The sequence below is a fragment of the Meriones unguiculatus genome, chromosome 9, assembly GCF_030254825.1.
Source record: "Meriones unguiculatus strain TT.TT164.6M chromosome 9, Bangor_MerUng_6.1, whole genome shotgun sequence".
In the NCBI taxonomy this organism is placed as follows: domain Eukaryota; kingdom Metazoa; phylum Chordata; class Mammalia; order Rodentia; family Muridae; genus Meriones; species Meriones unguiculatus.
This window is the reverse complement of record NC_083357.1, coordinates 5,601,179-5,629,162: the sequence shown is the minus strand read 5'-3', so window position 1 is coordinate 5,629,162 and position 27,984 is coordinate 5,601,179. Positions and strand designations below refer to the sequence as shown.

At 42.4% G+C, this 27,984-nt stretch overlaps 1 protein-coding gene across 1 annotated transcript in view; it reads right to left on the bottom strand.

Annotated features, from left to right (window-relative positions):
- Window positions 1-27,984, bottom strand: part of Erc2 (ELKS/RAB6-interacting/CAST family member 2) — an 898,378-nt gene that overhangs the window by 723,102 nt on the left and 147,292 nt on the right.

Sequence of the window (27,984 nt, the reverse complement as noted above, 5' to 3'; positions counted from 1 at the left end):
AGTGAGCAGGATGTGTTTATATATTTAGGAATATATTCTTATACTAGACCTCATCTGACTTCTTCGTGGTGCTAAGGAATATGAGTTTTAACAGACTGTGGGACTTGTTCAAATTTGGTTACTTATGGGAAGCTGTCCCAGTTTCTAGTAACACCATGCTAAGTTAAGACGAAAGGTACAAGATCAATGAACTGACTTAGTGGTTGAAGGTGCCTGCTGCCAGGCCTGGTGAGTTTGATTCCCAGGTCCCACATAGCAGAAGGAGAGAAGTGGTTCCCACTAACTGTCCTCTGGCCTCCACATTCATGTGTGTGTATGCTCACTCATACACAAATACACATACAATCACCCCACAGCAAATGAGTAAAAAAGAACAAAGAAATAAACTAATTTTTTAAAGTTAGAGAAGTAGACTTAGAGGCATGATTAAAAAGAAAACAAAGGAAATAAAAGTACTAGCACTTTGACTAAAATATAAACACTCAAGATCCTGACCACTCGAATAAAATTCTATTACACATCCAGATATAATTACAGGTCTACAGAAAGAATCAAGAATTCTTAGCTTCCTGTTGACATTATCTGAAATCCACATTGTCACAAACATTATTCACCAGCACCAAAACTCACAAGGAACTATTTAGACACAACGACACCACAACTACGGGCAGAGTCCTGTCTTAAATGACCCAGTCCCTTCTTTAATCACTGGTCAATCTGTGCAGACTCTAGTTACCATAACCCTCCTAACCAGCTGAGAAATGACTTCCAGTCCCTAGAAGATCAACACGCAAAAATCCAAATAGGAGAAAATTGCCAGAGAAACAGATAATGGCAACCGTGAGAAGTGCCCTTTGGTGGCATAAGAACCAGAAAAACATATGAAAACATCAAAAATACAGGGCTGGGAATGGCTGAAGAGGTAAAGAATCTACACCTAAGTGGTTCCCTAGAACTTGCCAGCCAGCCAATGAAGGAGGTTCAGTGAGCCCAGCCACGAAGAATAAGAGAACTGAGAAAAATACTGAACATTGGCCTCTGGTCTCTACACACATAATTACACACACAAGCACAAACACATCACATGCACACGCGCATGTGCGCGCGCACACACACACACCTTTTTAAATAAAAGGCAATCATCCAGGACCTCTCAGATAGAGGTATATAGCCCTAAATTCATAAAACTATTTAAAGATAACCACGATTTAATAGATAATGATAACAGACGCTGCTGATCTTGGCTCTGGGCTAAAAGGAAAGTTTCCGGCCAGCTGAGGCCACTTTCTGTGAATGACAGCCAGGAAGATTCAAACAGTCATCACTTTTAAGGATTCCCTCAGAGTGTATAACCATTATTTTTTTTAATAATGTTTTTTAAGAATGTAAAGGGCGAGACTGGTCAATCTTGGGGAGTCATCTTCTGAGGAAGGGACCCTCTCTCACCCCACTGGCTAATGATTAGCACATAAATACTCCACACTGAAAGCCATTCCAAGAACAGCATTCCAGGGTGAGTTATCACAGCAAACGGCAGGATCTCCTGTCCCCTGTACCCAAACCATTTAAGGAAGGTCAAAAGAGACTTAAAACAGAATTTGCAAAGTAGTCACTTGATTAAAAGAACAAATGTCCAGGGACCCAATGAGAGTACAAAAGCAGCTTTGGAGATTTTTACTCTGATTTTTACAAAAATCGACCCAAACTAGCTGCCTCTTGTTAGGCAGGTCATCCAGCCAGAAGTGATCAGACCTGAAGGAAGCCCCGAAGGAGCAGAAGCTTTCCAATAGCAAGTTGCCCTTTTGAACTAAGCACATATATTACTAATTTTTCCACTTCCAGGATGAAGATAGCTGCTGAACACTGAACTTGAGTTTCTGACATCTTGTAATGGGAGAGGAACAGCTTATATGCATGGTCACCTGAGCGAGAAAAGGTACTAAAATTTACCAAGTTAAAGCCAAGATGGAGACAGCTGGCTGTAAGACAGCTGCCTTGGCCCAGACTGAGCTGCAATCGAATGGCTCCTGCCAGCTCACCGAGTACATAAGTCTCTGTGCATTTATCTATAATTCATCTCCATCTCCTAAAAGGACTGCGAGGAAGATCAAAGATGCAGATGGAGCCTCCAAAGTCTCTGCGCCATCTTCTCATATTTTTACTACCTTATAATAGGACAACTACACTGTGGTTATTATACATGGTGTTTGAGGATATAACTGGTCAGATCCATCCCTTCTGCTTCCCAGGAATGTGATCCTAACCCCACTCAGCCTCACGATTCACATTTATGAAAGCAAAACCAATGTGACCTTCCTTGCTAAGTTATGTAAGTACTAACTGAATGTTATGTATAGGCCCAAATGTTCTACTATGTAATATGCTTGCCTTTATATATTATATACACATATAAATTTTCTTACTATTATATCACTATGACATTGTAAGCATACTATTCAATTTTAGCATAGTTCCAAATTTCATGAACAAACTGTTTTTCCCTTAAATCACAACCTACACTCAATTGAAAATCTTACTATAGTCATGGCTACAAAAATGACACCACATTTTTGTAAAAAAGATTTTGTAAAAAATTTTACATTTTGTAAAAAAAAAAAAAAAAAAAGAAGAAGAAGAAGAAAAACTCTAGGTAAGACTCTTCTTTGTAAGCTACTAAAAATAACTAACTGAGGCACATACCAGATAAATAACCCAAGATGTTATCAGCCAAACATAAAAGGCACACTTTCTCCATGCCCCCTTCCCACCGGCAGCTGCATTCTCTCTTCTGCTCTGCTCTTTGAGAAGAGCCCTCTGCCAACTGCTGCACCAATGTTGCCACACCTAAATGGTCAGGGCAGGAAATGCCATGCCCTCTATCCAGTTTCTATTCAGATGCAGCTCATGTGAAGCTACGGGCTTTCTGGAGAAGAAAGTAGAAGTAAGAGAAAAACTGCAAGAACATGTGTGAACCGTCTCACTCTGAGGTCTAACACTGAGCCAGCAAAGCTGCTCACGTGGCCAGTGCCAAGCTACGTGAGCAACTCCCGAGGAGAGCACACACTAAGCGCAGCCTCAGGCATAAGAGTAACACCCACCTCCAACCGCAAAGCCAGGACCAGCTGCTATGCCACCACTTCAAGCCAAATGAATACCCCTGTGTATTCTAATTGCTGCCTGCTGCATCCGTTTTGGCAAACTTCTACAACCTCAGTGATTTCTGGGAAAGATGGCCAGACACACAGCTTTTGGCAGTGGCTTCAAGATGAAAAGGGTATTCAAAAGCATCCCTTTCATGGAGGATTCTTTTTCTGTATTCATGAACTATGAAATACATTCTGTTTTTCTCTTGGCTCTTATCTTCATTCTTTCTTCTGGGATAATGAAGTACATTATTTTTCACAGCAAAGTAGAGAAAGCTGATCTGGCAGGGCTGACTTTGTCTCTGTAAAAATTAGAAAATTAGAAAAGGAACTCCCCTCGTGCAGGCTCTTGCTCCTACTGGAGCATTCAGGCCATAGACTCATTTTGTTAGAAAAAGGGGGTGTGCTGACATCCCCCGACACACTGTCTTAAGGCATGTATGCAGCTCCACACGATGGCTCTGCAAAGTGTCACCTCCCGTTTGCAGAGTCACAGCACCGTAGATTAAACTGTAGGCATGCACTCAGGCAAGGATATGCTCTGAGAAACGCAATGCTGGCTGGCCGCGTCACTGGGCGGGCGTCAGTAACTGCCTGCGCAATGGAGGTGGTAACGGCTGCTACACGCCTCAGTTCTACGGCAGCCAATTGGCTCCCGGCTATAAACCGGCACAGCACCTGGCAGGCGACACAATGGGATGGCAAGTGTCTGTGCACCTAAACATTTGACAGCTATGATGTCACTAATTAACTGAAGTACTGCAACCGTTATAATGTTACTCAACTGCTGCCATCGGTGTGGTCTCACAGACCTTTAGAATATAATTATGTGGCACACAGCTATTCTTGGGATCTGCAAGTCTGTCCTGAAAAGGCTGATTCAAATACTGTATGTGTGTACATATGCTTATTACCTATAGCGCACGCTATTTTTCATTATTCGTTTACTTTTGAGATTAAAATATAATTATATCATTTCTTCCTTCCCTTTCTTCCCTCTAACTCCTTCCTTATATGCCTCCCTGCTCTCCTCCAAATTCATGGTCTCTGTTTTCATTAATTGCTGTTAACATATTTTACATATGTAAATTTTGCACATGTATATTTATATAAATACACAAATACAACCTGCTCAGTCTGTATAATGTTACTTACAAGTCCCTGTGGCTAAAGACACCGTGCGCTTCAGACAAGGATAAGAGGCCGCTGTGCTAGCCCTGACCTGAAAGCCTCCCTCCGTGAGGACCAGCTTTCAGCACTGAACCACAACAACAACCAGTATCAGACAATAGCCCTACAGGTACAGGTGTGGTTACCTCAGTGGTAACCAACCTCTGTAATTAGACCTAAGACCCACACAACATCAGGAAAACCACGCCCATCGCTAGAAACATAACCAACTACCCCAGACTACTGGAAGTCATGGATTTCAGGAAAGAACCTACAACTACCACTTTACTAAGCCAGCATAACCCCTAACTACATCCTAAATATCTGTCCTTACAACCAGAGATAAGTGTAGACCTCACGCCTCAACAAGAAACTTCTCTCTGCAACAGAAAGACACCATTACAGAAAGCCATAATCAAGCAAAACGCAGAGCTGTGGAGCCCAGCGCCAGCTTTTACAGATGTGTAAGTCTATAACAACTCCCATAGCTACAGCTCAGGGACCATTGTGGAAGGGGGCACAGAAAGACTGCGAGAGCCTGAGAAACAGGGAGTTTGCTGTGAGATTGCATCTCCTAGGAATGTCTGAAGCGACACCCTTAAGGTCTCAAAGCCATGACTGCCTAGGCATTAGCTAAACAAGGACAACATGCTAGGGTGGGTGGTAGCCAAGAGGGAGGGGTGGGCCAGGAGACCGCAACACTGGAGAAAGAACTGCAGGCGACTAAGGAATGCTAAGAGCTGAAGAACAAGAAAGAGCACACACCAGTTGGTTATCCAATACCAACTAGAGAGCCCTGAAAACAAAGCCTGTTATTTTTAAATAAACTTCTCAAAAACAAACAAACAAACAAACCAAAAACGTTATCTAAGTCAGGTTAGACTGTGCCCTGATACTGTAAGAGCTACTCTTGATAAATCAAGAAGGGATAGTTTTAAATCCATGGCATACTAATGACATGGTGAAAGAAAGTGAAAAGGCGGGGGAGGGGGAGGGGGAGCTCTAGAGCAAGCAACTTATTTCCAGTGCAGAAATGTTCGCCTTAAACATTTTACTAATGGTTGTGAAAATAATTGCCCATTGGAAATCCAGTTGCAGTGACACAGGCAGAGTTTACTACATAGCTACTACTTCCCTAAGTAAATTTACTGGCCATCAACTTCACCTTTCCCACCCTTTGAGTCTGGCTTTTAAATTAGATCATTAAGAGTTCACAAAACTCAAAATAATGAGTTTCCCAGATCCAGGACCCCAGTTTCTACAGCAATGGGAGGGCCAGACCAGGATAAACACAGCTTGAAGAAAGGAGATGACTCAAAAATAAAAATGTGTAAACAAGCAGACTTCTTATGAGCTGCTATCCTTCTGGGGCACTAATGCAGACACGGGACCATTCCTCCCTGATACCTCATCACCCCAAGTAACAGTGGATGTGCTGCTGCTGCTGCGGAAAGCTGGAAACCAGCCCAACGGAAACTCTGATGAGGGCACGGGCGGGCTGCCTGCGGCTTCCCTTCCATTCATGCTTTATTCTCACACACGATAGTCTTAGACCCATCTGAGAGAAGAAGGAACAGTCCTGGAGAGGTTAACCAATTGCCTCAAGGTCACACCACTATAAACAGTAACTGGGGCTGCAAAGCTCTCCCTTTCTGACCCCCATGCTGCCCAGTGCAGAGCTTTACCTCACTTTGTCTCTGGCAGACCTTGACATTTCCAGCAAACTCCCAGGGAACCACGTTTCTGCTGTGTGTTGGACTTGGGGTAGCTAGGCCTAGGGGACAATTTTGTCCCCCTGGAGAAACTTCTGGAAATCTCTGGAGACATTTTTGTTGACACCCCTTGTACGGAGGAATGGCGCTATCCTGGCCTCTCTGAGCACAGGGCAGGGTTGCTGCTGATCATCCCCCAAGGCTCAGGGCAGCACCTACCCACAACAAAGCAGGCACCATCCCAGAATGCCAACAGTGTGGCCAATGAGAAGGCCTGTCCCAGAGAAGACAAGTTCACTTCAACCTTTTTTCGAAGCTGCTAGGGTTTTGAGATCAAAGGTGACTCTCTATTTCTAAGTTTCTTTCCAAAGCCTGACAGAAGGATTGCTATCATGTAACCAATGGCTAGGTCATCATGGAATTTAATTTCCACAAAATACACTTCCAATATATGAGGATAATCAAATCAGCATATTATGAACAAGGGCTTCAGAAACTGCCTAGCATTTCACTTCAGCCTTTGTTTTCTGGCGCTTGGGGTCACATGAAAAAGCAAAAGATAAGATTTTTAGATACAATTTGTTTTAATTTCCTGTTCAAGAAGCTTGGAGTTTACTCGCCTCTGATTCTGCAGCACTGGCTGTCAGGATCCAGCACCAGTATCCCGCTGGGGTATTGCTCCACCTGTACCCATATCCATGTAGCTCCCGCACCCAATAGAGAACCATTCATCTGGATCTTTAAGGGTCATCTCATCAAGAAGGTAGTTCAGGTTCAATATTTTTGGCTAAAATTCAGAGTTTTTAAATCTTCTATTGTTTGATTACAATATATGCTTAAAGAAATCTAAATATAATTTGAGTAAATTAAGGTCTGTTTAAAACCTCCTGTCACTTTATAGGAGGGAGGAATATAAGAACAAATGCCACTTGAGCTAGTGTAAAGCTATATGAAGTTGTCTTACTACCTGTGTGTTACCAAACTTCTCGGTTACAGAGATATATAGCCCCAAAATCCCATCTAAACGCAAAGCCCCCTTCTTGACAAGGGCTCTGTTGTTGCAGTATCCCATTCTAGACCTAAAGACACTCCATCCATTAAGCAAGTGAATCAATGCAGACTCAGCTTTCTGGCTTCTTATTCCTCTCCACGTACTTCCTTCTATTTTTGTCTCTTTGTTCCTTCTTCCCTTTTTTACCCTAAATATAGTTTCTCTCTGATAGTTCTGCTCTCCCCCTTTTCTACAACCATAGCCTGGAATCCTACTTCATGGAAATGTCTCCTATTCCTATCTTTTCCCCACTATCATCCCCTAACTTCAACCTCATAAAGTCACATAGACTTTCAAAATCAGCTGCCAATTGATGGGCACAGGATTAAGGGGACTGACAGGAGCACCAGCTCTGGAGAAATTCTAATGGACCTCCATCTGTAAAACCATACTAAACACCTCCTCTTCCTACTCTAGCACTCCTCACATGTCCGCAAGAGACAGTGTAGCCCGTTGGCTGGGAACACGACCTTGTAACCAGCCACCCTGACTGTGACTCCCTGTGAGGCTCCAGACAGAGTAGATTCTTTATCTGTAACAAGGTGATATTAATAGGCTTATCGTCATTGGGGCTGTAAAGGTTAACTCTACAAGTTACTACATATTAACAGTTTAAAATAGCATCAGGCACACCTACATGATTGAAGAACTCTAGCTATATTGATGACAATGACAACAATCTTCTCCTCCACACAGAGGAGGAAGGGAGCCGAGGCTGCAGGGGAAGCTCACCAGTACAGACACAGAGGCCAGAGGTTTGCTGTTCAAGAAAGCCTGTGTCTGAATGACCAGGAAGCACAGAGAAGAAAAAGGGAGCATATGCCCTTGAGGAAGCCTTACATCCCTTCTCAGGGATTTGTACATCATTCTCCAGTCAATGGAGACTGCTCACAGAACAGAGAAATGTTTCTCTCAGCTGATCCTGAAAGCAGAATGAGAGTTAATTACAAACGAAACCAAAGTGGGAGGACCGGGCCAAACAAAGGTAAGAGCAATAGAATGAAAACTCACAGACAGATCCATACGTGTGTAGAAAACGTGTGTTTCTCCCTCCCTCAGGACCCGCTAATTGCCTGTGGCGCTTCATCTAGGGATGGGGCCTGCAAAGCTATGCAATCCCAAGGAGTCTTTCCTGAACACATACATATATGAGCAATACTAAATGGACTTGACTGGCTGCATTTATATATATATATGTGCATGTGTGTATGCAATATTTATGTAACAATAACAGATCATAAACTTTAAGAAGAATGGGGAGAGGGTCATGAGGTGGAGGAAGAGTGAAAATGGTGGAAGCATTTAAAAACAGTATTTATGTATGAAATCCTCAAAAAAACAAAAATTTAAATAAAAAATTGTGTAGAGAGATTGAGGAATAAACAAGGTTCCATGCTACTTGAAGATACTCCAGTGCTGGCTGGAATGAGCCAAGCCATGCCACGGCCTCTGGAGGCTAAGAAAGGCCAGGGAATGCATTCTTCTCTATGTTTTTAAAATAAGCAATCACTTAATGTCTAACATAACTGTAGGCTTTACCTCTGTTCATAAGTCGCACAGAATGTTTCTAGGAGGCAGGTACATATCAATAGCGATAGAGAACCATGAGCAGAGTGTTGAAATTTTTTAAATGTGGCTCCTATTATCAGGAAACTGTCTTGAAAGAAAACAGGTATTATCTCTGTTAAGAAACAAACCAGCTCCTGCAGGGTAACGACTAAAAGGCAGACATTACATGAGGTGAACATGTGTCATATTTAAGTTAGTTTATCGAGCCTTATAAATCAGATTTATCACATAATATAATCGCAAAGTAAGACCAAGATGGAAGAGAGGACGCCCTTGAGTGTCACAGAGCACTGCAAACACCTGCACCTAAACATGTGACCTATAAAACACCAGCGGGCAAGGTTTAAGCCGGAAAAGAAAAGGCAGCAGTTTGGAAAGGGAGAACAGCCCACTTTACAAGACCAATTGACATCCTCCCTCGCTTTCTTCAAGGAAACATAAATGACATTTGTAGAGGCGGACCCTGTTCTACTATTTTAGAGGAAGTGGGGAAGCATGGTGATTCAAATTCTACTAGGTCAGAGGTCCTGTAAATTTCAGATTGCTTAGAAACGTGCTGAACAGTTACAAGGAATGTGACAACAAAATCAACCCCTAGACAAACACAGAGGAAACACAAAGGCAAGGGAAACAGTTAAGATTAAAAAAAAATCAAAACACTGAAATACAAATTACAATTTTAAATGGCAGAGAGCAGAGAAGGAATGGAATAGAAAATAAAAGCTCAAAGAAGAGAAAGATGCCTAGAAGTTGTTTTGACCCCCTACACAACAGGTTTCTCACTTCAGGGTCAAGTCCCTGCAAGGTTCCGGACAAGATGCTCTGCTGCCTGGCTGAACAGCAGAGAGATGTTAACGCCTACACCTCACAACGTTGCTTCCTGCAGAGACTGAGCACAGCACCTAGAGCACTTTCCGTCCAGCAGGGGTGCTAGTGATGATGATGATGTGTGATGCTCACAGCACCCGACAGCTACCCAGTAGGAGATACCACGAGCCTTCCCTAGTTACACATGAAGCCCGGGAAGTCTCGGCTATACAGGGCCGTGCAGGAGCCTCAGGTGATGCAAATCAAGAAACACAATCACTCTGAACCACATTCTTTAAGTCTTCCATGCGAAAGACAAATGTACACAGGCTAGCAAACCAAGGAGTGGGTGTGCAAATATGACCGCAGCCTCGTGAAGCAGAAATCAACGAGTTTTGTAAGAGTTCATGTCTCCCTACAACGTAACATGCCAAGTATCAATACTCTCGCTTCATCACCCTAAGTCTCCAGCAAACTCCCACTATCATTCTGCCTATCCACACTGCTTACGAGGAATCTTAATGATACCTACCAAGGCTTGTGCCTGGGAGCATTTTAAAAGTGTCTCAAGTTTCAAGTGTACAACTGGCTTGGACCCAGGCATCATGTGGCATTCTGCTTTTAAAACAACTAAAGTCTGGGTCTTTAAACTCATCTAAAGCTTGACATGCATTATGAAGGAACTTCACTAGAGACCACCTGCCTATAAGAACATGGCTAGAAAGGTAGGTACAGTCCCAGCATTCAGAGCTGCTTCTGGTAAGGCACAATTAGACTTTAACTCTCTTTGTGTGGCCAGAATCAACAACCTCTTCCTCCCTTCACAGAAAAATCATATTACAATATATTCCAGTTTATATATCAGTATAAAAAGCAGTATAGCAAAGATCATTGTTTAAGCCAGGATTAATTCCCAGCACACTAAGAAAGTATACATAACAAACGGCTAAAGGATGGCAGAGGGTCTGGACTGGAGACATGACTTACTGCTTACGAGCACATACGAAGGGCACTCTTGCCCTAGCACCCACATTGGGCAGGTCAGAACCACCTTTAACTCCAGTTCCAGGTAGATCTAACACCCTCTTTTGGCTTACATGGGCACTGAACACACACACAAACTTTAATATTTTGTAGGTAGTTAGAGAAAATAGGCACAGTTCTTTAGGGCAGCAGTTCTGAAGCCATGGGTTGTGACCCCTTTGGCAAATCTTTGTCTCCAAAAATATTTACATTATGATTCATAACAATAAAAAATTATAGTTGTGAAGTAGCAACAAAAATAATTTTATGGTTGGGGCCACCACAACATGAAGCGTTGTATTAAAGGGTAGCGGCATTGGGAAGGTTAGAACTTTAGAGCCATGGATGTCTAAGGCTGCCCAAGAGATATAAAAAGAAAGTAACAGCAACAGACAGTAATAAGCCTAGAGCACCCTGAGCTTTGAGTGGCAGCTAATCTCTGCAAATAGGAGCTATGCTAAATACTGAAGCATTTCCTTGACAGAGGACCACTGAACAGAGCATGAGGCACTTGAATACAGAAACCCTTCTACAAATCTATGAGAGTCTCTACAAGAAAATAACTGCTCCATTAGTAGCTGTTAAAATCATGCACTAACAAGTTCATGCTGGCAGATCAGTTCCTTGCCAACTTCATTATGTGACCAGGCTGAGTTCAAAGATACATGCAGAAAAAAGAGAAAATCTCTAGCCCAGAGAAAACTACTGTATTTATCCAGGAAGCGGGAGACTGAATAAAACCATATATGGCTTAGAGTGAAGGAAAGGAAAAAAGTTCTCTAAAACCAGAGAACCTGGTCATGTGGGTCAAAACTAACTTTCAATTTTATTCAAAACCATACATGAGTCCAGATCTTAATGTAACACAGTTATGTACTTACTGCTCTTTCAATACGTGCCTTTACTTAAGCTACAGCTGGGCTGGCTCTGCCTGAGGCAAGACTTTTTAACAGCAATAATAAAAATACTTAATAGTATTTAGAGCAAAGCGTGTGTGGTCATAATGTTTTAAAGAGGAGAAAGGAAAGGTAATTCCAAATGTCTGCAGTACATTTCCACATGATAAAACCACGGCACTCGAAAATGATTCTGAAGATTGTTGGTACTGGAGGTAGGGGGCAGTCCATGAAGAGAAATATTTACTTAAAAAGCAGAAAGGAAGGCTCAAATTCAATCTGAGGAAAGCAGGGATAACAATTTTTAATATAAAATAAAACTGTCAATTAAGAGTAAGAGTCTAGTGATCAGATACTGAGAGGGGTTTTGTGTGTGTGTCTTCTTGGACCCAGGACCGCTTCCTGAAAGTCGGATGACCCTTATTTTCACTAAATGCAAATTTTCCCACTTGCTGTCTCAGACTAAGATATCTTCTCTACCCTCTCCCTTAGATTTCTTTTCCAGAACTGAGACCTATATTTCTGAGACAAAGGGAAGGCTAGATGAAGGAGTGGGGTGTTAAAGGCAGCGTCTCTCATTCCGTTGCCTCCTTTCTTTCCCCTCCTCCTTCAAGACTGCCACTTTTCTCCCCATTTTCCACTCCTGTTACTTTTCATGCTCAAGCACCCAACCCCCTCCACTCATCACATCTGTTTCCTACCTCTACAGTATAGTGTTTGTGGTTGGTCCATCCTTGAAGTTTCCAGAACACTGAGCTGGGAAATTATGTACTTTTCACAGGCCTTAGGCCAGCCACCTTGAGGATAGATCAGTGCACAACTGATCTTGCCTTCCTGAGAACTTTGCAGCATCTAAAGCCACAGTTTGTTTGCTGTCTTCTTCATAATTTGAAGGTAAGGATGGCGGTGTTATTTAGTCTAGTAGGTAAAGTGCCCCTGACACCCCCACCCCTACCCCCAGATGCTAGTAAATACAGCTCTCTTTGTAAGAAATTTCCCTGCCCCAAGTGTCATGATATTAAACAACTCTGGGCTACAGAAGGAAAGCAAATTCCTATCGATATGCAGGGGCTTCCTCTAACACTGAAAATGCTTACATGGACCCTACCCCAGAGATCTGGCTGTTCCAGGAGCACGGACCACTTGGGAACTTTGAGACTCTCTCTTTGACTAGGTCCTGAACAACCTGATAAGCATTTTCAATGGGAAAACCTATAGCAACCTATAACAACTAACCTGAACACACACGGACAGGCTTTTTTTTTTTTTTTTCGAGGAAGTTCCATCAAGCAGCTATGGTATTTAAGATACTCATTATATAGGCCTGATGTGTCAATAAACTAATAGGTACTAATACTAAAAAGCAAACCTTAATAGAAAAAAAAAAAAGAGGAAAAGAAAAAAGAAGAGGAGAAAGCCTGGTGGAGCATTAGTTGCTTTTCTACTGCTATGAAAAGTTCTGCCAGAACAACTTAGAGAAGAAAGGTTTTATTTAGGCTTACAGCTCCAAAGGGAGAAAAGTCCATCCCCCTCACAGCGGGCGCATGTGGAAGGAAGCAGGCATGGCAACTGGGCTAGCAAGCTGAGACCTCAAACCTTAAACCCAAGCATGAAGGAGGCTAGCAAATTAAGAATGGTGCGTGTCTTTGAAACCTCCATTGCAGACAGGTTTTGTTTTGTTTTGTTTTGTTTTTGTTTTTGTTTTTGTTTTACCAAATGTCTTGATTTCTCAAAGTATTTACTCATCTGAATTAGAAGTCAGCATAGTTCTCTTAAGGGGTCAGGTTGTAAATATTTTAGGCTTTATAAGCTAAGAGGCGATATAAAGAATATTACACATATGGACATTATATGATCATTACATAAGTAATTACTTAAAAGGGTAAAATCCAGGCAGGCACAGTTGCTCACATCTGTATTTCCAACACTCAGGAGAGGGAGGGGGGAAGATCACCTTGAGTTGGAGGCCAGCCTGGGCTACAGAGTAAGACCCTGACAAAAAAATTAAACACCAAAGTAAACAAATTGATTAATCAATAACACTATTATTTGTTAACAGAAGGCCAGAGCTTGGGAAACAGACATGGCATTTGTTACTTGAGCTGTATTTCTAGTTTGCCAACTCCTAGCTATATTAGTAAAAGTAATTTTTACTGTGACATCTTAACTTGATTTTCTCCTTTTTTTTTTTTTTTTACAATTTCCTCATGTTTGTACCTTCTCTTTGGTGAGGAGAACATCGTTTCTTTCTGGGAAGACCTCTCCATGATGTACCTTCTACAAGCACCATTCACCGTTCCACTGCTCAGTGGCCTCATAGATTTACAGTATCTCATTCAATAGGCCCTGCACAAGATGTAATCAGATGTCAGGCATGGCAGTGTGTGCCCATAATGCAAGCACTCAAGAGTCTAAAGCAGGAGGACTGCAACTCTGCAGTGGGTTTGGGGCTATTCTAGGCCATATGGGACTACGCCTTGTTTTTTTGTTTTTTGTTTTTAATTAAAAGCAAAGATTACCTAGGAATAAATATCAAAGCCTTTTTGAAACCTTGAAATGCTTTTTGCAGTATCAAAGAATTTTTTTCTGCTCTAGTTTACTTTCTGTTGCTATGATAAAACACTGACAAAAACCAACTTGGGAAGAAAAGGGTTTGTTTCATCTTATGGGTCAAAGTCCATTGTTGAAGGAAACCAGGGCAGGATCTCACACAGGAGCAGAGGAAGAAAACACAGAGATAAAGGCTCACATTCAGCACCTCTCCTATACCTCTCTTAAGGTCATGTACGAAGAAATGATACCTCCCACAGTGGGCTGGACCCTCCTACCTGATCAGTTAGCAGTCAAGAAAATGCCCCCCTTCTAACAAGCTGCTCAATTGCCATTACAGACTCACAGCCAACATTAAAGCATGGTATGCCGTAAAGTTGCAGTTTTCTTCTTGAGAAAAGCATAGCTCTGTCACATGGGGAAGACATCTGGTGAAACCAATTGAACAGGGAAAACGCTGTTGTGTTGAGGGCTGACCTGATCAAATTAAGCTTTCTCCAAGAGCCTCAGGTATGGAGAATGACCTAACTTCTCACACTCCTCAACTATGCTTGGCAGAGCCAGTACAACCTGTGGCCTAGGCTTAGGGAGATTTCCCCAAGATTCTGAGGTATTTAAAATAAGGCAGTGTTCTTTTTCTAAAACCAGGAACAGGGTGAGTTGTAGGGTCAGGGCATTTGAGGAGGGCTTCCTTCAGATTCTGAGAACCCAACTCTTTCCAACACATGAAGACAGCCTCATCATTTCCAAAGTCACTGTGGTCTTGGTAAATGTTTTTGAGATCCTGTGTTCCCCTTGTGCAGTGTTGTTTTATAAGATTACTCAGGTTTTATACCATTGTATGAGAGTTTCTGACCAATTCATAGATGTCTCCTGTTTGCTTCCATTTCTCCTCAGAAAGTAGTGTACAAGATGCTATTCTCCTTAGAAGCTTACTTACAATAAGACATAGCTTCTGCAAAACCTTCCCACCCTAGCTTTTACATTTTCTACCTTCTATTTTTCCTAACATTTGAAACCTCTGAGACCTCTCACTTATACCATGTCACTGGATAATGACCTGCTGTATTAGGGGAGTGGAGTACATAAATCATTCTAGGAATATCTTAGCTGTATAAATCTCACATGTGTCTCAGTGGCTAGACTGAAATCTCTAGTCCATATTGAAATTGTTTAATATATAACCTGGGGCCTAAACTTAAAGGAGACTTAAGGATGACTGCATGTATGGAATGCAAAATCTTTTTTAGTCTTTCTTCTCTTATAGCATTAACTAGAGGTGGATACATGCTACTATTAAAGAGAATTTTTTTCCTTAAAAAAAAAAAAAAAAGAAAATGCCCCCACAGACATACCCCCAGGCCAATATGCTGGGAGAAATTTCTCAATTGAGGTTCCATCTTCCCACATGTATCAAGCTGACAAGATTAGCTGTCACAATGACCCAGATCGAGCCATCAAAAGACCAGAATCCTAGTGTGTAGTCTGCTCTATATCAGACTGAAATACATGGATGTGGTTAGGAGTGGTTAGGAATAAGGTGCCTAGAATAAACATGCTTCCAATTGCATCCATGACCCATCTCTACTTGTTCTGAGAAACTGGACCAGTCACATAACCTCTGTAGACTTCAACTGTCTCACCTGAAAGAAGAAAAAAAATACCATCCCCCTCATTGGTAAATAAATCTTCTTAGAAACTGGCTAGCACTGGCTGATCCCGGCGTGTGTGCGGTAAATGTCACATTTCATTAAGGCTGTTTCCCAGAACCTCAGAGACCTTCCTGGATTGCAGGGGACACTGGGTGAGCATGTTCCATGCACTACCAAGAGGACCTTGACATAGCCAAGTCTGCCTCAACTACCCATGCCTCCGCCTATGAAACAACCTGACGTAGTCACCCTACAAGTGCCTGCAGCCCTTTCTTGTGACGTATTTGTGCTGAGTGTTTTAGTAAATCATGATTGTGATAAAATCATGTCTGCTATCAAAAGAATACTGTTCAGAGCGCCATTGCTCCTTGGGTGATGAGGACAGCAGCCTCTCCTAGTACAGCCTCCTGACATTCTTTGCCCTCCACTAGCCTCTTTATCTACAGCAATCTGCTGCTTGCTTCCCTTTCTCAGCAGCTGGAACTGCCTTATGTTTAATGGCCCCCTGTGGCTCCCCCAGTCTGTTACTGTAAAAAACAGCCAATTACACTTATTAAAATCAATATGTGTTAAGATCTGACCCATTTCAAATTAGTATTTAGCATTCCAACTTTAAAGGATGTATTAGGATCTGAAGACAAGGCAAAGATTCAAACAGAAATGAATTATTGGTGTATGTTCTTTATGTCATCTGAAACGGGAGAGTAAAAGCTATGAAATCCTCACTGTGGATGTGTTGTGTTGTTAACTTGGGTACAGATGGAGTATTTTTCTGAACAATTTCATTGGCATTTATTCTCCATGAAGTGTCTGGAGAAGGTGGAACTTACTGAGAACAAAGGGAAGCTATTGATTGGCATTTGTCAGTGAAAACTCCACATAACCTCAAAAGACATTATAGTCAAATTAAATGTTTACTCAGAAAAGAGGCACAAAGGGGAAGTATGATATTCTAACAGATGAGAAAAGGCAGGTCATAAAATGATCATGTATACTGAAGGCTTGGTGGCCAAAAAATCATCAGGTTGGCATAAAAAGAAAAATTGCAATTTTTTTCTTTTTGTGAGAAATGCTCTGTGTGTTTAGGCAGAACTTCAAAAATCATTTCCTTTTCTATATTCACAACCTTGGCCGCAGGATTTCAACAAACCCAAGGCAACCGAAGTCTTTCCCCAACCTTTGCACTCTTGCTGGTAATTCTCACTTACCCATTGTCCCACCATCTGCCTTCGTAGAGAATCACAGCAGTTCTCCGGTCCTCCTTGAAACTCCCAACAGGCACTTAGTGAGTTGTTAATATCTTAGCTACCAGTAGAGATTAACTGCCCCTTCAATTTCCATGGCTGCCACCCAGAGGTAGACTATTGGTCATCAAAAGAGCCACAACAACCTTCCAGCTTTACCCCCTGACTTTGTCCCTTCCTAAATCCACTGTCAACTGATCATACTGTATACCACACACACTAGGGCCAATGCTTTGGAAGGCTCCCTAGAGTCCATGGGCTAAAAGTCAACCCTTTCTGTCTAGCATGCAGCGTTCAGCACAATGACCTTAGCAAACCTGTTGGGGAGTGGTTTTGTGCACTGTGTACTCAGATGCCGATTTCTGTGCCAAGAGATCTCATTGCAGTCCACATGTAGGTCTTGTAATTATTCCCGAAGAATATCCTGTCTCAGTGTTGTGCAAAGATTGTTCTCCATCATCTCTGATTGGTTAATAAAGAGCTAAACAGCCAATGGCTGGGCAGGAGAGTGAAGACAGGACTTGTGATCCTAGTTAGGTGGAACTAGGTGGCCATGAGAAGTCGCCATGAGAAGTTGCCAGGAAGACATGGATGGAGAAGGAGCGCCCAGGGAGAAACTAGATGGTAGGTAATGGGGCACACAGCTGAGAAGCAATCCAGACCAGCATGGTCAGGTTAAAATAGATCAGTATCTGCCCAGCTATCATGTTTTGAAGCTTATTAATAAATATAATAGGTCTCCGTGTCGATTTGGGAGCTAGAAAAGGCGTAGAAAAACCCATACTTTAATTTTACACAAACCTGTTCAGCTCTTCTATCACTTTTTGAAAGGCAAAGTATCAGCTGCTTCAAATGCAATTTTCTAAAACATGGACATAATTCTCACATCCATAGCTTGGACCTGATGATCTTCACTAACCATGCTTCGTTCCCATCAGATTCTTCTGCTACAGTAGTAGCAAAGGTCCATAAGGGAAAAACTATTTCCTTCTCGTCAACAGTGTAAAATCTCTGGCTTGGGTGGAGAACAACACTCCAGCTGGACATGTTGGTCACCTGTGAAAGGAACACCCCTTAGGATGGTGAATCCATCCTGAGCCATGCTGCAGATACTGGAAAGAGAGCTAAGAAGTTAAGAACACTGGCTTCTCTTCCAGAGGACTCTTGTTCGGTTCCCAGCAGTCATTCTGGAAGATCCACAAATTCCTACAGCTCCAGCTCCAGGAGTCCTATGCCTTCCATGAACACCTGCACTCATATACCCACACACAGAAACACACAGAGACACAGAAATAAAAATAAAACTTTAAAAAAGAGATAGGGCAAATATTTACCCCTCCCTCTCTGAAGCTGTCTTCCCCTCCAGTGGCTGCTTATCTGCCATGTAGCTACCTACCAGCAGCACGGTTTTCTCTCTTCCCATTCCCTATCCTCTCTTCCGGGATGTTGCTAAGATTCCAGCATATCTGCCCTGGAGCTTTTTGTTAAATTCTAATAAAATTGTCCTTGGGATTCCCTGTGAGTCTCTTCTTAAATTCTTCTATCAACAAGACTAAGAACCCCAGGAGAGGACCCCAGTTTCCCCAGCAATATTCGATGTCTTTGGTGGGACTACCCAAAATGTCTGCTAAGACTTCCTGCTCTTAGGAGCAGCCCTGCCGTGAGTGAAGCCAGCTGCCAGCTCTCTGCCCTTTAAACTGGGCGGCATCTAAGTGTTCCTTGACGTCCTCTGTGTGAACAAGCACTGGTGCAAGTCCGAGCCAGACTGAGTTGCAGCGGCTCCAACACTGGATATACGTCATGTGGGGACAATAACTCACTGTTTTGTGTATCGATGTCTTGGTCTATAAAATAAGGGCGGCAAAACATCTACTTAGGACAGCATGGGGCACACAAAGTGAGCATCAGGGAGCACGATCTGTTTTTAATCTTAAAACCGACATGGATACTCTGATAGTAACTTGTAGGTCTATATTCAATATGTGCCCAAATAAACTACTGAGAAATCCTCTAAGCATTTTAAATCAGTTCCACCCATTGAAATATTTGCTGAACAACTACAGACAACATTTGGGGTGTGAGAATACTCATAGAATACTACAATCGGGTTTTTTTTTAAATACTATATTAAAATAAGAAATACTTATTCATTTTCGTAATATATGGGAGAAAGGACTCTTATAAAAGACCCTGTGTATGAAATGCTAAGTTTGTGTGGTTTGGAATATCTTCTGTGATAAGCCTTGTGAGTGGAAATAGAATGTACTGAAGCTGTAGAATCAGAATTAGATATGCCTACATCAGCAAAATTGTGGTGTAGTCAGCAGAACTGAGGACAACCATGTTAGAGAAAATGAGGCCACGCGGTTTTGGCGGAGGGGGATGGGAAGAGACTGGCGCATCATGGACAAAACTGAGCAGAGTTATGTGAGGGAGGCTTGAGCCATCAGAAAAGATGTAAAGCTCAAGAATAACAAGGTGACAACCTTGGGTTTGGTGGATCGTCCACTGTCCTAAGAACTTCCTGGACAGATAAACACATTAGCCAGGAAGTCACATTATCTACTTCTCACTGACTCCTCAGAGCATAGAAGATAAACTCAGATCCTATGTCCTGACTTTTGCCTGCCTTGGGCTGTTAGTAACACTGGCCTCAGGGGCTTGAATGTTCTTCTGCTTCTACTACTGAAGAAAGGCTAGCAACACCCCCCAAAAAAGCATAAAACATCAGTAGTCACAGCAGCAGAAGATAGATTCTTCCTATCAAGCATATTACAGTACGACAGGTCCAAAGACCACTGACTCTGCTCTAAGTGCCCTTAAGAAATAGAAGTATAAAAACGTAAGATTGTTGCAGTATTTATTTTCTCTCTTCAGTGAGGTCAGCAACTTTGGATAGTTTACATGGAGCAGTGTTTGTGTCACATCAAGCACTGTCTTATCAAATCAACTGTACGGAAATGCCCAGAAGTCACAGTGGGTAATCCTGAGTGCCGGCCGACCCCTCACACGTCAGCTGCAGCTCCTGGAAATGATTTTAGTGTTCCAAATACATGGAGATCGCTGCATTTATGGTGCTGATGCTGCCGCCACTGCTGTTGTTGCTGCTGTTTCCTGTCACACCAAGACATGTTTTCACCCTCTGTCTTCTCCGGGCCACAAAATACAAAAGGACACTAAACCAAGCCACTCTGCCTCCTGCACAATTCCTGCCGACTCCAGAGGGCCTGGAACAATGGACTGTCGGAGGCCTAGAGATGGGATATATGATGAGGTCCAGCCTCTGCCTGAAAATAAATCATAAAGCCACCAGCACTCTCTCCTCCCAGCACGGCACTACAGCGCCAACCTGGCTGGACTGCACATAATGAAAAAGAAATCAGGAACATGCTGAAGTTAAACCTCAAATATATCTTAAATCCTGCTTTAAATTCATTTCAATTAGCAGAGGTCAGGCAGTTTCTATGCTCATGCTGAGTTATTCTTACCGGTTTAATAACAGAAGCGGTCAGACATATTGTTCTACTAAAAAAAATAATGTGATGGAAGTGCATTCTCAGCCTCAATAGAGACATGGAAACAGATTCCAGTGAAATTTGCCTTCAAGGATAATTAGTGAAGGAAATAACCCAGACTTTGGATAATAAGAACAACTATTTGGCATTATATGCTTTATAGGTCAGAACAACAGATCAGAAACACAATTTTTATTTCCCAGTTTGGCATTGATGTCTTACAAAGAACACCAGAGCAACAGGAGAAAAGTGAGTCCCATATTTTGAGATGTTCTCCTTTCCCCAAGTCCTATCTAGAAATGACCCCTTTTTTCTTACCCTACAACATGTCTGCTTTGCTCAGCACACTCTAACAAAGATGCTCCTAGGAGGGGGACATAATGAAACGACATAAGAGCTGAGACTGAATCGATCTGATTCAAGAAGCATCTCTGCCATCTGCTGTCCATGTGATGCCGGCAAGCTTCCTGGTGCCCTTTGTCCCTCAGTTCCCCCAGGAGAGATGGACAAATGGTAACACCTACCTCCCAGAGCATAGGCCTTTCCATCCGAGTGAAACAGTCCTCTGAGCTCCTTCCCTGGCTGGCTCCTTTCTCATCGAGGTCTCAGTTCAGGATGATGGCCCTGCAAGATACCTCTCCTAACCACCACACTGGACACCGGCCTCACAGGGCAACATGCCTCACTCTGTTTTCAAAACATGTCTCTATTTTTCCATCTATTTCTCACAGTAGAAACCAAGCCAGACTATTGGCTAACACTACTTTCAAATAGATATTCAATTTTTAAAAACTTATGCAAAGAATACCACACATAGTGGCACACATCTGTAATACCAGGACTCCAGAGGAAGATGGCAAACTTGAGGCCAGCCTAGGCTATTCAAGTATATGTATTTGAATATGTATGTATTTGAATATGCACATATATTTGAATATGTATATATATTCAAAATTGACCTGGAATACTAAGTAGATAGACCCTGACTTATGAATAACTGAATTACCAAATGAATGAGATGCTCTAAGAATTATGGAGTCAGCATAGAGCATCTGTACAATGCCAATCACTCAGATACTCCTAAAAATTTTTGAATTATGAATAATTAATGAACTTAAAGATTGAAAGGTCCTTTCTTGCTAACATCATTAATAGGCATTCCCTGCCCTTTATTCGGCAGTGTGCTGGTCAACAGGCTTTAGGCTGTTGGGAATAGAATGAGTCCTCCTAGTCCTCACCATATGTTGGCTGGAGGCTCCACTCAGCTGACTTTCACAACCTCCTCTTCACAGATCAGCATGCTTTATCAATGCATGCGAGCTGAGGAGGCAACGGTCTACTTGGAAGAGAGGACCAACAGTCTTATGTAATCTAAAAGTAGCACTTGTCAGTTTCTAATGTGTAAATATTCTAACCGTGACCAATTTCAAGTTACCAATGGCTTAACAGCAGGCTCCCAAATTCCTAAAATTTAACAAAGGACCTCACAAGCTACTACAATCTTCTCTTGGGAAATAAGGTTCTTTTAAACCTCTAAACTATGTTTGTTGGATCCAAATTTAAAATGAATACTTTTTTACACAGACAAGCTTTCTACATATTGTCTGTTCTTGATGAGCCAAGATGAGGGAAATCCACTGGCTGGTTTGATGATCAATGAAATTAGTTGGGTGTCCAAGTTGCACTTTTTGGAACAGCTCTCAAAATCCTGTCAAGGCTCTAAACATGATCTGCATTCACAACAGACCTCTGTAAGAACCAATCAATTTCAGAAAAACAAGAATTGTGCTTCTATAATTTTCAATGAAAATGACCGCACAAGTGAACCAAAGCAACATCTATTAAGTGCTACTTAGAAGCAGAATCTAAAGCAGAAGTGCAGAGTTTCTACCTGTCCACAAGAACCCAGCATGGCGGGGTGAAGGGGTAGGTACTGGAAGTTTCTCAGGAATCCCACTCTGGCCTCATACATAACATCATTCCAGGCCCCAAAAATAAAGGAGCAGCTTTTTCTAACTATAGAGAGGCACAATTTTGAAATTAACCACAAGTAACATTTCAAAATCTAACTGGTCTACATGTAAATCATGATTGTTATTGCTCCTCTGTAAATGAGATTGGAGGCTCACAAAGACAAGGGTTTGCTTCTGCTCTGTTAAACACACATTGTTGCACAACAGATTACTCCCAAATTAATCAACTCAAGAAACACACGTACATTGCCTCACAGGTTTTTTCCCTCCTGTGGAAGAATCCAGGCAGAGCTTAGCTGGGTCCTTTGCTTCACGCTGTCTCACAAGGCTGTACCTAAGGCCTTGCACTTTCATCTCATCTGAAGGCAACTGTGGTTGTCAGCAGTTTTCATTGTTGGCTTACATTCTGAGTACCTCCTCTCCTCACTGGATGTTGGTTAAAGGTTACCTCATATCCTTACCATCTGGCCTTTCTATACAACAATTGCTGTGGGGGCCCTGCAGGAGCAACAGCAAAACAACTCCAGAATTCATGGAAGGCGGCTCACCAGTTGGCACAATCACCATGGATTTGTCTTGGAGAGACATAACTCCAAGAACTAGGAATCCTGAAAACTTCATGCTGTTACGGAGCATAGCTCTGCTTGTTGCCCTTATGGCCACCACATCCCTCATAATATATGTGTTGTAGAAAAACTTATAGGGGCATCTAGCCCCTCACTGGGCAGCATCACTGGCACCTAAAAATAACAATACTCGGTCTCATTCAGGCATTAATGCTGGAGCAGATTAATGATTTAGCTACCGCCCTTGAAAAGAACCTACAGATGTAGATTGTTAGCAATGACCACTACCCTTAGAAAGAATTTGGAAAAAAATAGATTGTTTAGCAAGGTCAGGTAAAAATGTTTTTGCTAGTGGCCCAGATATAGGAAATCTTAGAGAATAATTTGAAGTTAAGAAAATTACACTCTTTGTCTTCTTTGGGTCTATGCCTTGTAGTATGTACTACATGGATAAAATCCCCTTATAAGTGAGTACATATCATGTGTGTCTTTCTGCTTCTGGGATACCTCACTCAGGATGATCTTTTCTAGTTCCATTCATTTGCCTGCAAATGTCTTGATTTCCCTGTTTTTAAATAGCTGAGTTAGCATTCCATTGTGTAAATGTGCCAAAGTTTCTTTATCCATTTTGGTTTATCCATTTCTTTATCCATCTTTGGTTGAGGGACATCTGGGTTGTTTCCAGATTCTGCTATTACGGATAAAGTTGCTATGAACATAGTTGAGCAAATGTCCTTATTGTGTGGTGGAGCGTCTTTTGGGTATATACCCAGGAGAGATATAGCTGGGTCTTGAGGTAAATAACAAGGACAATCCAAGGAAGAAGGATTCTCCCTTCACTTAGAAGGGGAGATAGATTAGACAGAGGCAGTAGCTGAAGAGAGGGAACGAGGTAGGAGAGTGTGCACACAGAGTTAAGATATTGGAGAACAGACCTGGGGAGAATGAGGGTGAGAGGACAGAAGGCTGTAGAGAAAAGAGAAACAGAGGGTGGGGGTATCTCTGTGACAAGCTGGAGACCTAAGTCAGGTAAGCCCTGAGAGAGTATGAAGAGGCTTCAAGCAGTAACTCCTCGGGGCAGAGGCTACAGAGACTGAAGAGCACACCTTTTAACTAGGCTAGTCTCCTAGCAAAGAGAAGGGAACTCCAACCCACCCACAAAACCTTCAACCCCAAATTTACCCTGCCTACAAGATCTGCAGGTGTAAAAATAAAGCAGATAGAGCAGAGAATGAGGGAATGCCCAACCAATGCTCGGCCTAACCAAAGACCTACCCTAAGGGAGAGTGCCAATCCCCAACGCTAGGAAGGATACCCTGCTAAACTTGCAGACAGGAGCCTGACAGAGCTTTCCTCTGAGAGACTCTCCACCCAGCAGCAAAACAGACGCTGAAACTCACAGCCAAATATCGGGCAATCAGTGCCAACTAACCAGGGCCCAGAGGGTCTTGCTGAGACCGAAGCATCAACCAAGGACCAGGCATGAACTGGACCTAGGCCCCCTACAAAGATGTAGCAGATGGGCAACTTAGGCTTCATGTGGGTCCTTTAGTAAGAGAATTGGGGACTGCACTGGACACAGACTACTTGCCAGCTTTTTTATCACTTCCCCACGGTGGGACTGCCTTGCCGGGGCCACAGGGGAAGAGGACATGTTCAGTCCTGATGCAATATGATAAGCTGGGGAGGATGGGAAAGGGAGCTCAGGTTGGGGAAAGGGGAGGGAGAGAGGGTGAGACTGGGAGGGGAGGAGGGATGGGGCTACAACCAGGATGTAAAGTGAAGAAAAAATAAATATATATATATAATTTATTTTTTATACTTTTCACATATATATATGTGTGAAAAGTATATTCTTTTTGTTAATAGTTGATATATTTAGTAGTCAGCCATAATTTTTGCAATAATTTTCTCTTTATTTATTTTCCTATTTATTATTTAATTTTCATTTTATTATTTCTTACAATGTAATCACTTTGTATCCCAGTTTTAGCCCCCTCCCTCATCTCCTCCCAGCCCCACCCTCCTTCTCTCTTCCCCTTCATCCCCCTCCCCTAGTACAATGAAAAGGGAGAGCCCTCCTTCCCTATCAAGACTGCCTGGATCCTCTTCCTGGTAAGGCCACCAAGCCAGGGAGAAGAGAACAAAAAGCAAAGCAGGCAACATAGTTCATGTCAGAGATTGCCCCTGCTCCCCTTATTAGGGAGCTCACTTGGAGACTGAGCTGCCTATGGGCTACATCTGAACAGGGGGTAGGTCCTCTCCATGCATGGTCCTTGGCTGATGCATCAGTCTCTGCAGGACCCCCTGGGTCTCCATTTTTTTTTTTGTCTTTGTTGGTCTCCTTGTGGAATCCCTGTCCCCTCCTGAGCATTTATCCAAAAGACACTCCTCCACTCCATTGCTGTTGGGAGTGCAAACTTACACAACCATTTTGGAAATCAGTCTGGGGCTTTCTCAGAATATTGGGAATAGCGCTCCCTCAAGACCTAAGCTAGGCCACTCCTGGGCCTATACCCAAAGGATGCCCCACCGCACAACAAGGACATCTTCCCAACCATGTTCATAGCAGCTTTGTTCAGAATAGCCAGAAGCTGGAAACAGCCCAGATGTCCCTCAGCGGAGGAATGGATACAGAAACTGTGGTACATTTACACAATGAAATATGCTCAGCTATTAAAAACAAGGAAATCATGAAATTTGCAAACAAATGAATGGAACCAGTAAAGATCATCCTGAGTGAGGTATCCCAGAAGCAGAAAAACACACAGTATATACTCAATTATAAGCGTATATTAGCCATACAATACAGGAAAACCACACTAAAATCCACAGACGTAAAGAGGCTAAATAACTAGGTGGACCCTAGAGAGGATGCTTAATTATCATTCAAAAGGGCAGATAGAATAGACACCTAAAGTGGTTGAAGTGAGGGAACAGGACAGGAGCCTACCACAGATGTCTTCTGAAAGACTCCACCCAGCAGACACAGAGACTCACAGTCAAACTTTGGGCAGAGCACAGGAAGTTTTATGGAAGGATAAGGTGATTCTTTTAAGATTTTTATAAGATTACTTTTAAGATAATTGATTCTCTCTTTATAACCACTAATTGCAGCCTGCCAGTAAAGAAAAGCTGGCTGAGAAATTACCTTGCTCGCTCACCTTCTTAATTTTTATAACAGGTTGCTTAGTTACAAGTATATATAGGTTCTTGGGAATAACTTGTTTTTCATACTTCTTTTTCGACCATAATACGCAAAACGTTTGGTCATGGGAGGGTACTGGGGAACATTTTTCTTACGTATACTCATTGTAATCATTCACTTAAAGAAAAACAGAACGTAACCACATTGTGATTTTTGTGCTGCTTGAACGTTTTGCTGGGATATATAAGCTGTGGGAAAAATAAAACCATGGTCTGGATCTCACTCTTGAGCTTTGTTCCATCCATCAACTGTACATACGTACACATGTGTATATGTACAGCAGCTGGTGGGGTTAGAGTCCATTTCTATCCACCCAGTATGTGAATGTATGTATGTATATATGTTTGTGTGTATATACGTGTGTATGTATATATGTAAGTTAAGAGAGGATTGAAAGAAGAAGCTTGTTGGAACCTACCTGCTAGAGTCTGTCTTATATCATCATCGTGTGTGTGTGTGTGTGTTTAGTGTGTGTGTGTGTTTTAGTGTGTGTGTGGCCTTTTTCTCTCCTTTCCTTTTCTTTTTTAGATGCTTTCTCACTACCAGTGGAAAGCCTACGCCAGAGCCAACAGCCCTATCCAACACTTGCCATAATAGGTGTAAGCCCACACCAGGGAGCTACCGGCACAGACCGACGCCAGCAATTTAATTCTGGCCCTTCACTTTGCCACTATCAGTTCCAGCCCTGAAAAATTACCCTCAGAAAAGCGTGTCAGGCCAGCGGCCAGCAGCCAGCAGACACAGGTCTATACCCTGACTCAGTTTTCCCAACTTGAGCGTCCAAGCTGGACTTCGACAGCTTGCTTTATCCAAACACAATGAAGGCAACAGGATCTACTTGCAAAGTAGAATTTTCCGTCTTAAGTGACCTTTTCCTGGAAGTGTCATCAACATCCATTGCTTCTGCCATACCGTATCTTTTAGATGCAAGTCTCTAGAATGAGCCAATCCTCAAGAGAAGGGAATCACACAAAGCATGGATTCCAAGTGGTAGGGACCACCGTAGATCATTTTAGAGACCTGCCAATCACATCTACACTCTTAGAATTCAGAGGGAAAGAGCGAGCCCAACAAAACACCTCTTCAATATTTAATATTAAGTATCTTAATATAAACCCAAGCCACATGGTTTCATATGTGACTAAGACCTCATGCAAATAAAACAAGGGACTCTCAGCAAACAAGGCAGCCTCCCATCTAAACAGACTCAACACCAGGAGTCTACTCCGTAATCGGTATTTAGCGCTGTTAATGGCTTGAAGACATATCTAATGCTATCCGACGGCCTGCAGTTTGCCGTGTGCTGTGTGTCTCTCTTTAGCAGTTACCCTATGTGGGGCTTTAGAATCTGTCTCCACCACAGTAGCAAGAAAACTGTGGTAACAATTTCAAACCTTGGCTGACACCCACATTTTTTTTCTAAGCTTTACCTAACCATAAATTCTCAAATATCTGAGCATCTCAACATTCAGTGGTCGTGGCCAGCCAGAGAAGTTGCCTTGGGACAACTTCAAATGATTTAATACACTAAGGATGAAACACATATTCAGAAACCCTGGAACAGTCTGTCCTAGACAATGTAAATGCAGACAAGGATTATCTTAAACCTAAACCTTCAGAACTGGTCTGTACATTCTACCATTCTTCTCTAAAAAATAAAAAAACAAAACCCACACTTGTGTTTTGCTTTCCATAAACTCTGTCACTGATTCAGTGACAAAAATGCTTGGTTACAGTGTAATGCTAATTACCTATCTGTCTTGTTCCTTTAGATCTATAGTTGATGACCAAACTTAGAGCTGTATCTAAAGCTCCCGAAAACACAGCCACCCAGAGAAAAGTGACCATAAAGCACCTCAGAGTTACCGTGTGCTGCACATGCTTGAATAACCGAACTCGTGTGTG